Raw genomic sequence first — 13,166 nt, forward strand, 5'->3', positions numbered from 1 at the left:
GACTCCAGAGGCAGCTAAGGTACTGGTAGGCCAAGCAGAATGCAGCTTCGGTGGTTGCTGAGGCAAAAACTCGGGCGTGGGAGGAGTTTGGGGAGGCCATGGAGAACGACTTTCGGACGGCTTCGAGGAGATTCTGGTCTACCATCTGGCGTCTCAGGAGGGGGAAGCAGTGCAGTGTCAACACTGTATATGGTGGGGATGGTGCGCTGCTGACCTCGACTTGGGACATTGTGGGTCGGTGGCAGGAGAACTTCGAAGACCTCTTCAATCACACTAACATGCCTTCCAACGAGGAAGCAGAGCCTGGGGACTCGGAGGTGGGCTCTCCAATCTCTGGGACTGAGGCCACCGAGATGGTCAAAAAACTCCTTGGTGGCAGGGCCCCGGGGGTGAATGAGATACGCCCGGAGTTCCTCAAGGCTCTGGATATTGTAGGACTATCTTGGTAGACACGCCTCTGCAACATCTCATGGACATCGGGGACAGTGCCTCTGGATTGGCAGACCGGGGTGGTGGTCCCCCTCTTTCAGAAAGGGGACTGGAGGGTGTGTTCCAACTACAGAGGGATCACACTCCTCAGCCTCCTTGGAAAAGTCTATTCGGGGGTCCTGGAGAGGAGGGCCCGTCGGATAGTCGAACCTCGGATTCAGGAGGAACAGTGTGGTTTTCGTCCTGGTCACGGAACAGTGGACCAGCTCTACACCCTTGGCAGGGTCCTAGAGGGTGCATGGGAGTTTGCCCAACCAATCTACATGTGTTTTGTGGACTTGGAAAAGGCGTTCAACCGTGTCCCTCGGGGAATCGTGTGGGGGGTGCTCCAAGAGTATGGGGTATTGGACCCCCTGATAAGTGTCAGAGCTGGGTCCGCATTGCCAGCAGTTAGTCAAATCCATTTCCAGTGAGAGTTGGACTCCGCAGGGCTGCCCTTTGTCACCGATTCTGCTCATAACTTTCATGGACAGAATTTCTAGGCGCAGCCAGGGCGTTGAGGGGGTCTGGTTTGGTGGGCTCAGGACTGGATCACTGCTTTTTGCAAATGATGTTGTCCTGTTTGCTTCATCAGGCCATGATCTTCAGCTCTCTCTGGATTGGTTCTCAGCCGAGTGTGAAGTGGCTGGCATGGGAATCAGCACCTCCAAATCCAAGACCATGGTCCTCACCCGGAAAAGGGTGGAGTGCCCTCTCAGGGTTGGGGGCGAGATCCTGCCCCGAGTGGAGGAGTTCAAGTATCTTGTGGTCTTGTTCACGAGTGAAGGAAGAATGGAGCGGGAGATCGACAGGCGGATCGGTGAGGCGTCCGCAGTGATGCGGGCTCTGCATCGGTCTGTCGTGGTGAGAAAGGAGCTGAGCTGTAAGGCAAAGCTCTCAATTTACCAGTCGATCTATGTTCCTACCCTCACCTATGGTCATGATCTGTGGGTAGTGACTGAAAGAACAAGATTGCAAATACAAGTGGTTGAAATGAATTTCCTCCACAGGATGTCTGGGCTTTCCCTTAAAGATAGGGTGAGAAGCTCAGTCATCCGGGAGGGGTTCAGAGTAGAGCCATTGCTCCTCCGCATCGAGAGGAGTCAGATGAGGTGGCTCGGGCATCTGATCAGGATGCCTCCTGGACGCCTCCCTGGTGAGGTGTTCCAGGCACGTCTAACCGGGAGGAGGCCCCGGGGAAGACCCAGGACACACTGGAGGGACTATGTCTCTTGGCTGGCCTGGGAACGCCTCGGGATTCCCCCGGAAGAGCTAGAAGAAGTGCCCGGGGAGAAGGAAGTCTGGGCATCTCTGCTCCAGCTGCTGCCCCCGCGACCCGATCTCGGATAAGTGGAAGAGGATGGATGGATGGAGAGAAAAATAATGCTATATGAAGATTCCTTGCAGTATACATTAAATATCTCATCCTAAAACATAAGAAGCCAAAAAAATCACAAAGTTTACATTTTTTTTCACACAAAAATAGCAATCTCATCACAAACACTGTGATGAATTTCGTTATCAGGAGTGTAAAACAGGTCAGTCTGAGGCCTTTCCTGTCTTACCCTATATCTCTGAAGTTCAGCCTTTGTGACTCTTTCCAGGTCTTTAATCTCCAGGGGAAAATTTTTTGATGTTTTTAAGGCTCTAGGTGCCTTCAGTTGAAACATGTTTTTAACTCATACAGCCAAAACACTGCAATACTTTACTCCAGGAACTTTTACACATGCTATGTATTCTAAATAGAGGACATTAGGATACATAGGAAGGGTGTAAAATGTGAAGATATAGTACTCTAATTATCTCTGATTTTGGTCTTCCAGTGTAGACATCAAGAAAGTGCTCTTTGCTCTGTTCTTTTTTTGGTTTCCTTTCACTCATGTCTCTTTTTCTATTTCAATGGCTAACTGATGTTTACTTTGGGGAAAGTATGTGACTTTGGATTAAATATCAAAAGTCAAATATCCTTGATTAATTGTGGTGCAAAAAAGCTGTGGCTGTGTTTCTGCAACAGTTAAAATTTATTAAAGAGATTTTGTCAGAATTGCCAGCAAAAGTAATCTTGTCACAGCCTCGACATGTATCAACTCTAAGAAGAGATGAGTGGTTTTTCTTATGCACCACATCCCAAGCTAAAATATTTTATGTCTGGTCAGAGCAACTTTCAGATTCTGTAATTTGTTATAAGAGGTTGTAAGGAAGATAGCACTATGTACTATTTGTTGTGTAACTCCCTTTTAATTCTCTTTCATAGACTCCTTAGCATTATATTTAACCCTGGGAACATACCATCTTTCTACCCACAACACTCTCATTCCCTTTCCTTTCCTTCACACAGCCATTTATAACATCAATAGAATATGTTGGGTCACATTTATGAGATGCAAAAGGGATGAGGCTAGTTTTCTTTGAGAGCAGTGACATGCACATAGCTTTTAGTGGGCAGTGGCTCACAAAATATGAACTTTACAGGACAGGATGTTACTATATAGGGAGAAGAAACAGCAAATGAGTGAGTAGCACTTGACCCAGTGATCAAATAAATAATAATAATATGAAGTACAAGAATTAGAATTACTAGTGTTAGTGATGCATGCTTACACTTCTTTTTGAGTTTTTGAATTTCCCATCACCACCTTTCCCTGTCAAAGCTGGTACGCAATGTCAAAACTAGAAATTAAGAATAATCACTCTACCATACATTTATACATCCACCTCACCTGCCACCTCAGGTCTCAGCACAGGAGAAGTATTTGTCATAATCTTTTCTCACTCACAATCCTTTTCCTCTAACATATCCCATCATGGCGCTCCCCGTGGCAGACGTGTTTGCTCGCTCCGCTCCATGCCGTTTTTTGTTTTGTTTTGTGTTTTTGTTTTTCACCTTCTCTACAGTGCACAAATGCTTTGCACTACTATCATACAGCAGACAGGCATTGCTGGACATTACTAACTCACACAGTCCCCTGAAATTTACCGGTTTTGTACCATCTGAGCTACAATTCATTGTTTGCTCCTGCAGCCAACACCAAAACCACCCCCAGGAAGACCCCGAAGCTCCAAGCTGAAGTGAGCAAGCTGACCCCAGGAGAGGGCTCTGGAGACGGCGACACAAGCGAGGCAAGAGGGGAGGGCTCCACACTAGGCTGAAAGCCCGTGCTAGCCTACCACCGCTACCCAGACTCTTGCCAATGTCTGGTCTCTGGAAAACAAACTGGATGAGCTAAGAGCCAGGATTACAGCACAGCGGGAAATAAGAGAGTGCTGCGCTCTAATTTTCACTGAGACCTGGCTTTCAGACAAAGTCCCAGAATGCACAATTCAGCTGCAGCCTCCAGTAAGGCTAAAGGGGGTTTGGGGGGTAAGGGTGTGTGAGTTTATTAACAACTCGTGATGTGGAGACGTACAGACTGTTTATAAGCACTGTTCACAAGATGGGGAGTTTTTACTGTTGAAATGCCAACCCTATTATCTACTGAGGGAATTCACTGCTGTGTTTTTGGACGCTGTTTACATCCCCCCACGAGCTAACTCCACGGCAGCGCTCGGCAAACTCTAAGACGTCATCAGTGCGTTAGAGACGGCTCATTCCGATGTTGTTTTTGTCACGGCTGGCGACTTTAATCAGTGCATTTTACTGACTGTACTTCCTAAATACCACCAACACGTGAACATTCCCACCCATGAGAAGAACACACTGGATCATCGTTTACAGCAACATACGCAGTGCATACAGGGCTTCACCCCGCCCTCACTTCGGACACTCAGACTACATCTCTCTGTTCCTGTATCCAGCCTACAGACAAAGGCTGAAACAAACAAGCCCTAACATTAAGCAAGTTAAACTCGGGACCCCAGAGACTGAGAGCACCCTGCAGGACTGTTTCGCTCAGACAGACTGGGATGTGTGTAGGGTTGCAGCCACTCTGGAGGACTCTTGTATCAGCATACAGGGTTATGCTGAGTACATGACTGGTACATTAGCACCTGTATTGACAACATCGTGCCTACAACACCAGTCAGGAAGTTCCCCAACCAGAAGCCCTGGATAAACAGTCAGGTACGCCACATGCTGCATGCCTGCTCTCTTGCATTTAGATCAGGCACTGAGACGGAGTACAAAGCTGCGAAGTATGCACTAAGAAAAGCCATTACAGCAGCCAAGAGGTAGTACAGAGAGAAGCTGGATGGCTTCTATTCTACTGCTGACTCTGGGCATATGTGGCAGGGCCTACAGCACATCACAGACTACAGGATCACCACCAGCACAATCAGCTCTACAGACAGTATGCCCGATGATCTCAACATTTTCTACACCCGCTTTGAGACAACAGCAACAGCACAGAGTGGAGGCACACACACACCTGGACCACCCAACCCCCCCTCCACTCCCCCAAAGGTATCTTCAGATCAGGTACATAAAGCACTAAGGAAGATCAAACCCCGTAAGGCAGCAGGACCAGACAACATCCCTGGGCGGGCTCTCAGAGCATGTGCCAATGAGCTGGCTGATGTTCTCTCCTCCATAATCAACCTTTCCCTCAGTCAAAGCATCGTTCTGTCCTGCTTTAAGACCACGATTATCGTCGTCCTTGCTAAAAAAGCCCACCCACCTGTCTGAATGATTACAGGCCGGTAGCACTCACTCCAATCATCATGAAGTGTTTTGAGAGAGTGGTGCTGGCCCACAATCAGAGCAGCATACCGGACCCCCTGGACCCCCTGCAGTATGCCTACCAGCCCAACAGGTCCACTTTAGATGCCATCACAGCCGCATTACATTATTCCCTCTCTCTCACCTGGAGAACACAGACTCCTATGCCGGAATGCTCTTTGTTGACTATAGCTCTGCCTTTAACATGGTTATCCCCCATAAACTCACTCATAAACTGTCTGCACTTGGCAGCACCCCACCCTCTGTGACTGGCTCCTAGACTTTCTGACTGGCAGGCCCCAGTCTTTCAGGATTGGTAATAGGATTTCAGCCAGCATTATCACTAACACAGGCACCCCACAGGGATGTGTCCTTAGCCCTATCCTCTACACCCTGTTCACCCACAACTGTGTCACCTCCCACAAAGATAACATCATCCTTAAGTTTGCAGATGACACCACAGTGATAGGACGCATCACTGGTGGGGATGAGGAGGCCTACAGGAGGGAGGTGGCCAGTCTAGTGTCATGTTGTGAGAAAAACAACCTCACACTCCACACAGACAAGATGAAGGAGATGATAGTGGACATGAGAAAGAAGAGGAGACCTCAACAGCCACTGGTCATCTGAGGGCTTGAAGTGGAGAGGGTGAGCAGTATTAAATACCTTAGCATCTACATCAGTGAGGACCTCACTTGGACACTTAACACCACACAGCTGGTCAAAAGGGCTCAACAGCAGCGCTACTTTCTGAGGAGGCTGAGGAAATTTGGTATGTTGACTAAGATCCTCGGCAACTTCTACAGCTGCATTGTTGAGAGCATCTTGACCAGCTGCATCACCGTGTGGTACAGCAACACTACTGCTATGGACCATAAACACCTGCAGAGAGTACTGCCTCGATCCTCAGGGACCCCACCCACCCCCAACACGAACTATTCACACTTCTGCTCTCAGGCAGGATGTATAGAAGTATGAAATGCAGGACTTACAGGCTAAAGAATTCTTTCTTCCCCAAGGCTATTAGACTCCTAAATAATTGACTGGAGTTTATAACCATGGTCCACCTCATTCTATCTACCTCACACAACTGTATTTGACTTGTCCATCACACACTTACCCGCACATTCCACTTTATACTTCTATTCTGTTTTTATCCTTTATGCTGCCTCTGTTACTTATTATCTATCTGCTACTTATTATTTATGTTTATCTCTATACGTTGGTTTGTTAACCATTGGCATTTGGCGTGGACTTCAACGAAAGAATTTAATTGTACAAGGAAAAGTGTTTCTTTATTGTGCAGATAGCAATAAACTTTGATTGATTGATCAAATGATTTTATTAACAAGACCATTTCAATGATGCATTGGAACATTAAAGACTTTAAATGTGATTTTATTTTTTAACATGCAAAGAAAGTGAGGGTTGTCAGATAAACTACAATCATAAAGATAAGCAGTATTTTATTAACTTGAACACAAATAACATATTAACTTACATTTAAAAATAAACTGAGTATTTATTAATAAAGTATTAATACTGCAATAAATTAATCACGGTGCAGTTGTCAAAAATTTTGCCTACTAAATCTCAGAACACTGGTGTTTCATTTCCTAATAATTGTGTACAGTAGCTGTGAGTTTATATGCAAGTGAGTGCTATGACAAACTGTCTTGAGGTGATCCCTATCTAGTGCTCAACAAGTCTCTTGAATTCAGTCATACAATAAGGCTATGTCAGAAAATGCATGGATATAAAAATAAAATGTTAATTTTATTTAAAGATATTGTACATGCAACCATTTTATAAACTAACGTATCCAGTGCAGGGTCATTGGATCCTATCACTGCTAGCAATAGACATAAGACAGGATCAATCCCTGGACAAGGTGCCAGTCCATCACAGGATGAAAACACACACATACACATATTGGGGACAATTTAGCATTGCCATTCTGTTTATGTGCATTTCTTTTAACTATGGGAAGAAATCTGAACACCCAAAGGAAACCCACAGGGACACACGAAGAACATGCAAACTTCACTAATAATAATAATAATAATAATAATGCATTTTATTTGAACACCTGGGACCTGTAGTGCCCCAGTCTCTTTGTTGTGGAACTGTAGCATTATTATTGCTCTCTTGTGCCACCCATAAAGCTATTATATATATACATAAATAAAGGTTGTGATAAAATATAAAATTTAAAAATCAGTCTTTCATTCTATCTGTTATATAATGCATTTCTGGACTGTTTACTCATTAGGTTTCTTATGTAGCACTACTTTCTCAGTTTGCAGTTTCTACCATTTCAGAATCATCACACAGCTTGTGAAATCCATACTGTGAAAATGAAGTGCAGCCTACAAAGAGTTCAGATAAATCCACTTTGAGATCAAGAGTTTTCCAGTGGGTAACAATGCATCCAGATTTTCTTGTAGAACAATGCAATTTTTTCTTAGGAGACAAAATATTATGAAAAGATAACACTGAAAAAGTTTGTTCCCACTTTTTTCTTTATACATTTTTGACACAGAAATTCTGTCAATACTGATGCTCCGTGTAAGAAAAGACAGAGCCGACTATACTTCCTTAGAAGGCTGGCGTACATCTGTAATAAGATGCTGCAGATGTTTTAACAGACGGTTGTGGCGAGTGCCCTGTTCTACGCAGTGGTGTGCTGGGGAAGCAGCATAAAGAAGAGAGACGCCTCACTCCTGGACAAACTGGTGAGGAAGGCAGGCACTATTATAGGCATGGAGCTGGACAGTTTGACATCCGTGGCAGAGAGACAGGCACTGAGCAGGCTCCTGTCAATAATGGAGAATCCACTGCATCCACAAAACAGTATCATCTCCAGACAGAGGAACAGCTTCAGCGACAGACTGAGGAGACCATTCCTCCCCCACACTATGCGACTCTTCAATTCCACCCGGGGGGGGTAAACATTAAAATTATACAAAGTTATTGTCTGTCTGTATACCTGCACTGTTGTCACTCTTTAATTTGGTATTGTTCTTTGTTGGTATGCTGCTGCTTGAGTATGTGAATTTCCCCTTGGGATTAATAAAGTATCTATCTATCTATCTATCTATCTATCTATCTATCTATCTATCTATCTATCTATCTATCTATCTATCTATCTATCTATCTATCTATCTATCTATCTGTACTGGAGGGCTGTCTGGGTAGTTGTAGGGATGTGAGGGATAACATGTAATTTACGAATATGACCCTTTATATGTATATATAAGCAGGGTTCATGTGAGTAGCCTGACCTATTAAAAGGAAACTAGGCTTCAGGAATGTATGGGCACCTGGGGCAAACAAAGTCTTGTGGGGGGGGGCTGGTTTGGGAGAATAGTTTGTGAGTTCCAGTTAGCATTACTGATTCAGAAGTGATTACTGGGGTGGCAAGAGCTTAGCTAATTTGAACAGGAACAACAACATTTACAGGGTTTGCTTCCCGGGTCTTCCCTGCGCGGAGTTTGCATGTTCTCCCCATGTCTGCGTGGGTTTCTTCTGGGTGCTCCGGTTTCCTCCCACAGTCCAAAGACATGCAGGTTAGGTGCATTGGCGGTCCTAAATTGTCCCTGTTGTGTGATTGGTGTGTGGGTGTGTGTATGTGTTTCCTGCGGTGGGCTGGCGCCCTGCACCAGGATTTGTTCCTGCCTTGCGCCCTATGCTGACTGGGATTGGCTCCAGTGGATCCCTATGACCCTGTGTTAAGATATAGCAGGTTGGGTAATGACTGACTGACAACAACATTTATTCCACAGTAGCACATTTTCCTAAACTGAATGTGGCTCAATACATTACAAGATGTCAAAGAAAAAGTCACAAGAGAAGAAAAACAAATTATAAATAGATAAAAATAAGAGTGAATAAATACCAAAAACAATAGATAAGAATAAATCAATATACACTTACATAACATAGAAGTACAAGTAATACAAAAAGTAGAGTCCTTATATATAAACGTATTTATAAGCCTCTAAAGATGAATCCAATGGTATGGTCAGATGGCTGGGGAAAATAGAAAAAAAAAAAAACCTACAGGGATGACATGCTGGAGAAAAAAAAATCTGCAGTGGTTCAAAGGCCAAAAGACCACCGAGTCCCTACTGGGCATTCTATGTAACAAAAATGTGCTTTAGTAATTCTTATTGTGTTTTATGTTTCATCCTAGGAGATTCAATGCAATGGGTCTTGTTGACAGCTGGACTATCTGCTTTCATTCTTAGATCACAGCTAGCTGCACAGTACTTTGATGAGATGGTGGTGGTGAAAAATGGCACCACAGAAAAAACAATAGAGGTTAATAATTGTTACAAAACCATCAAGAATAAGCTATTTCTTTACATGTACTGTTTAATCTATTAGAAGTTGAACTAAACTGCAGCTGAGAAAAAGCCAAATTAATAGAGTTTTAGAGTTTTTTCTTTAAATGTTCCACAGTATTAACCTTGCATATCTAAATTGGTAAAGTATGAGAATGCAGGGGGACAGGCACTCTAAAATGTAGGAAAGAGTAAAAATATTTAGAGCTTCATATACCATTAATAATATTTTAAAGTGAATACAAAAGGACATAGGTAACCAATATAACAATGTGGAAGCATTTGAGAAATGGTAAAATTTTCTTTTTCTGATTAAATGTTGGAAATTTAGTGAGAGAAATAGAGAAAAGCCAAGCCAAATGACACCGTTTATTGGCTAATTAAAAAGATTACAATATGCAAGCTTTCGAGGCAACTCAGGCCCCTTCTTCAGGCAAAATGTAATCAGTGAGAGAGATAGAAAGAAAGAATAAAAGTGTTGGCAGACACTTTACATTAATTTTTAATTTTTTACATTGAAAAATTATGTCCAAAGTAAGACAAATGTTTCAGTAATTCCCTCAACTAAAGCACTAATTTATTTTAAACATATGTCTGAGAAGCCTTTGTTTATACAATATAAAAAGGCTAATTTGCAAGTTGATTTTAACCTAAGAATTAACCACTAATTTAAAGACATGTCACAACAAAAATGCACAGCTATTCCATTCTTAAGGCATCCATTTCATTTAAATTTGTTATGCAATCATGACATCTGGTGAATGTATGGTTTCTATAAGCAGCAATCTACATAAGTTATTCTACTGTAATGTATGCATATAGCAAATTATTTTTAAAGTTAAATTTTAATATTTACCCTGGTTAAGAACTATATACAAGTAGACAGTGTTTCATCCCCATCACATTTAACCGTTAGGTCATAATCTACACTTTCTATTCCTAAAAGAATCCTTTTCTGAAAAAAATAAAGTTATTTTCAGGAGAAGTTCAATTAATGTAAATTTTAGTTTTCCTTCATACATTGCATATTCATTATTGAATAAATGTGTGAAGCCATTAAAAATAAAGATAATCTGTGGAGATTGTTTGCAAGACTTTAACTTTATTGAAAGGTAGAAAGCGGGGAACTCAGGAAATGGTCTTTGGCGCCCTGGTTGTATAGTGTAAATGTTGAAGGAAGTGCTACGGAAAACACTTATCAAGAATTTCCTGTCAAAGAGGAAAGCTTTTTTTCTTTTGTAGGAACATGAAAATATTTGTTAATGCACTAGGTTAGAATTAAATAGACTAGAATAAGCTTCAAATGTCTCAGTAATGTCTGTTGGTTCAGCTTTCTTCATACAAATACTGCTTTTATCATTAGAAAACACTACAGCAAAGAAAATTTCATAAGGTAAGCAATAATGCTTTGATTTTTGCTTATATGATTTAAAGGCCACTGGAAATGCAAGATAATTTTAAGGTTTGAAAAAAAAATATATGTATATTATTAACTTTAAAAGGTTGTTAACACAAATCAGGAGATTTGTTGCATTTATGGATAAGTATCTTTTGTTGCTTGGTTGGTATTGTTTTTTCCCATAGATGATTTTTGCATATTTTCTTGCAGTTGTTTTTGTTAATTTTTTAGACTGAATTTCCAGTTAGGTGACAGAGCCAGTGCATTTTTTAATAAAGTGTTTGGAGTCTTATCATGAAGTTAGAGACAGAGACATTATTAGGTAATTTATATAATTAATTGATCAGTTCCAGTAATACAAATGTTTTCTTTGCATTATATATTTGTTTATACTAGGTATGCACAGAGGGCTGTTGAAGTCCATTAAAAATACAGCTCTAGCATGGAAAAGCAATAGATTAATAACCACTTAGAAACAAAACCATTGAGTAATCTTTCTCTTTCTCTTTAGCAATGGTGCAGAATGCCAAAAACAATGAAAGTGCCATATGGTAATTTAAATGAATGATAACTCTGATCAAAAAAGGAATGAAATGGAATCTTCCATATTTCTGATGTATGTATAAGAAAATTTAATTTGTTATACTGAAAAATATACAGCACTTAATGCTATAAAATATATTTAATTCCATTCTAATTGATTAACAATTTCTGCCATAGATCAAATGTAATTATTCTACTGTATATCTGCATCAGCCACACTATCTCCTTTTAAATTTGCAGAACAATATTTTAAAAATGTCAAACAGAGAAAGAAATATTTTACTATCTCCATAATAGTTATATAATATTCATTTTACACAACGACTAATAGAAGAATATTTTCTGCTTTATTGGTTTGGATACTATTCCTTCTGCTATAGACCATAAAATTAATGACTTGTCAGTCCCAATTATTATTAAAAATTCTGAATCTTGCAGGCTTGATAATTTCAGACTTTAATTCTTGAGGACTTTAAGGATCAAACTATAAAGGAAATATTTACTTCAATTTCTGACTTTATTTAAATTTAATGAACATGGGATGCTAAATATTTTAGTACTTGTACATGTGACAGAGCTAAACAGAACAGATGCTCAAGAGGAAATAATAAGCATTTTTTCTTGTGAAATGATGTGATTTATTTGGAAAGAAGAGTGGGGCATTTTTATGAAATATTTTTTTTTAAATCAGACTGTTGAAGTTGAAAGCCATACCCATTTAACTTTATAACATGAAATATTTGTTTGCTATTAAAATTATAGTTTTAACTGAACATATTTTTGTCTCATGCTTAAAAAAATTGTTTTTCTTCTGGATGGATGGCAAACTTGATACAGCAGTGTTAGGCTTGTGAGGCTGATGCAAGGCAACGGTAGGGTTCAGCAAAGCCTTATGAAGGAGAGTTAGTCATCCAGTGGCAGGGATGACCTACGTCTTCTTGTCAGTGCAGAAGTAAGATACTCTTGGGGAACATTTATTCTCTAGGAATACAGGGTGCTCCAGAAGGTTGATGGATATTGGCACACAGCTGCTAGTGTGAGACATGGCCTATGCATCAGCAACTGATGTTCCTCCAGGACCCAAGAAGGTAGATGACTCTCCATATTGAAAGAAGTCAATGAGTGGTTTCTCTTCCACTGGAGAACTATGCTGAAGAATAAGACAGACAAACTTTTTATTAGAATATCAAAATGACATTTAAAAGATGTGTTAATAGATTAAATAAATTATTTAATTTTTGATAATATATATTCACATGCAGTAACGGTGAATTAATTTTACCATTTACAAAGTTATTCTTTTAGTTGTTTAAAAATGATCTCCTCCAAGCTTAGGCACAAATATTTCCACTTCAGTAAGCACAATTGGCTGTCATAAACACGCAATTTATTTGGTGAAATGAAGAAACATTTTACTGTAAGTGTTGTTCCCTAAAGTTTATAGTGTAATCCTAAACAGCAAAACGGCAAATACATTGAAACATGGCATATGCATTTCAAATTTAAAACTTAAATATTAATTTTATCTAAAATAAGATAACAGATTAACCCTCTTCAAGCATACATTACACCTAAACAAAAATTGGGATTTATAAATTAGAAAGATGCAAGCAATTTTTTATAAATAACCAGATTAAAAAAAAGATATATAATACAGATACTTAACTAAAGATACATAATATTGTCTTACTCACAATAATACAAGACACAGGATTAAATTGAAGAAGCATTTAACTACTGGACCAGGCCAAGGGGT

The 13,166-nt window shown here is 40.5% G+C and overlaps 1 protein-coding gene across 1 annotated transcript in view; it reads left to right on the forward strand.

Moving 5' to 3' along the window:
* The first annotated feature begins 10,776 nt into the window (after positions 1-10,776).
* The window catches only part of LOC114663090 (kelch-like protein 4), a 638,922-nt gene continuing 636,532 nt past the window's right edge, over positions 10,777-13,166 (forward strand). The window contains exon 1 of the mRNA XM_028816853.2: positions 10,777-10,861. The gene's annotated coding sequence lies outside the window, so the exon portion shown is untranslated. The remainder of the gene's footprint in view (positions 10,862-13,166) is intronic.

The sequence above is a fragment of the Erpetoichthys calabaricus genome, chromosome 12 (assembly GCF_900747795.2).
Source record: "Erpetoichthys calabaricus chromosome 12, fErpCal1.3, whole genome shotgun sequence".
NCBI lineage: Eukaryota > Metazoa > Chordata > Cladistia > Polypteriformes > Polypteridae > Erpetoichthys > Erpetoichthys calabaricus.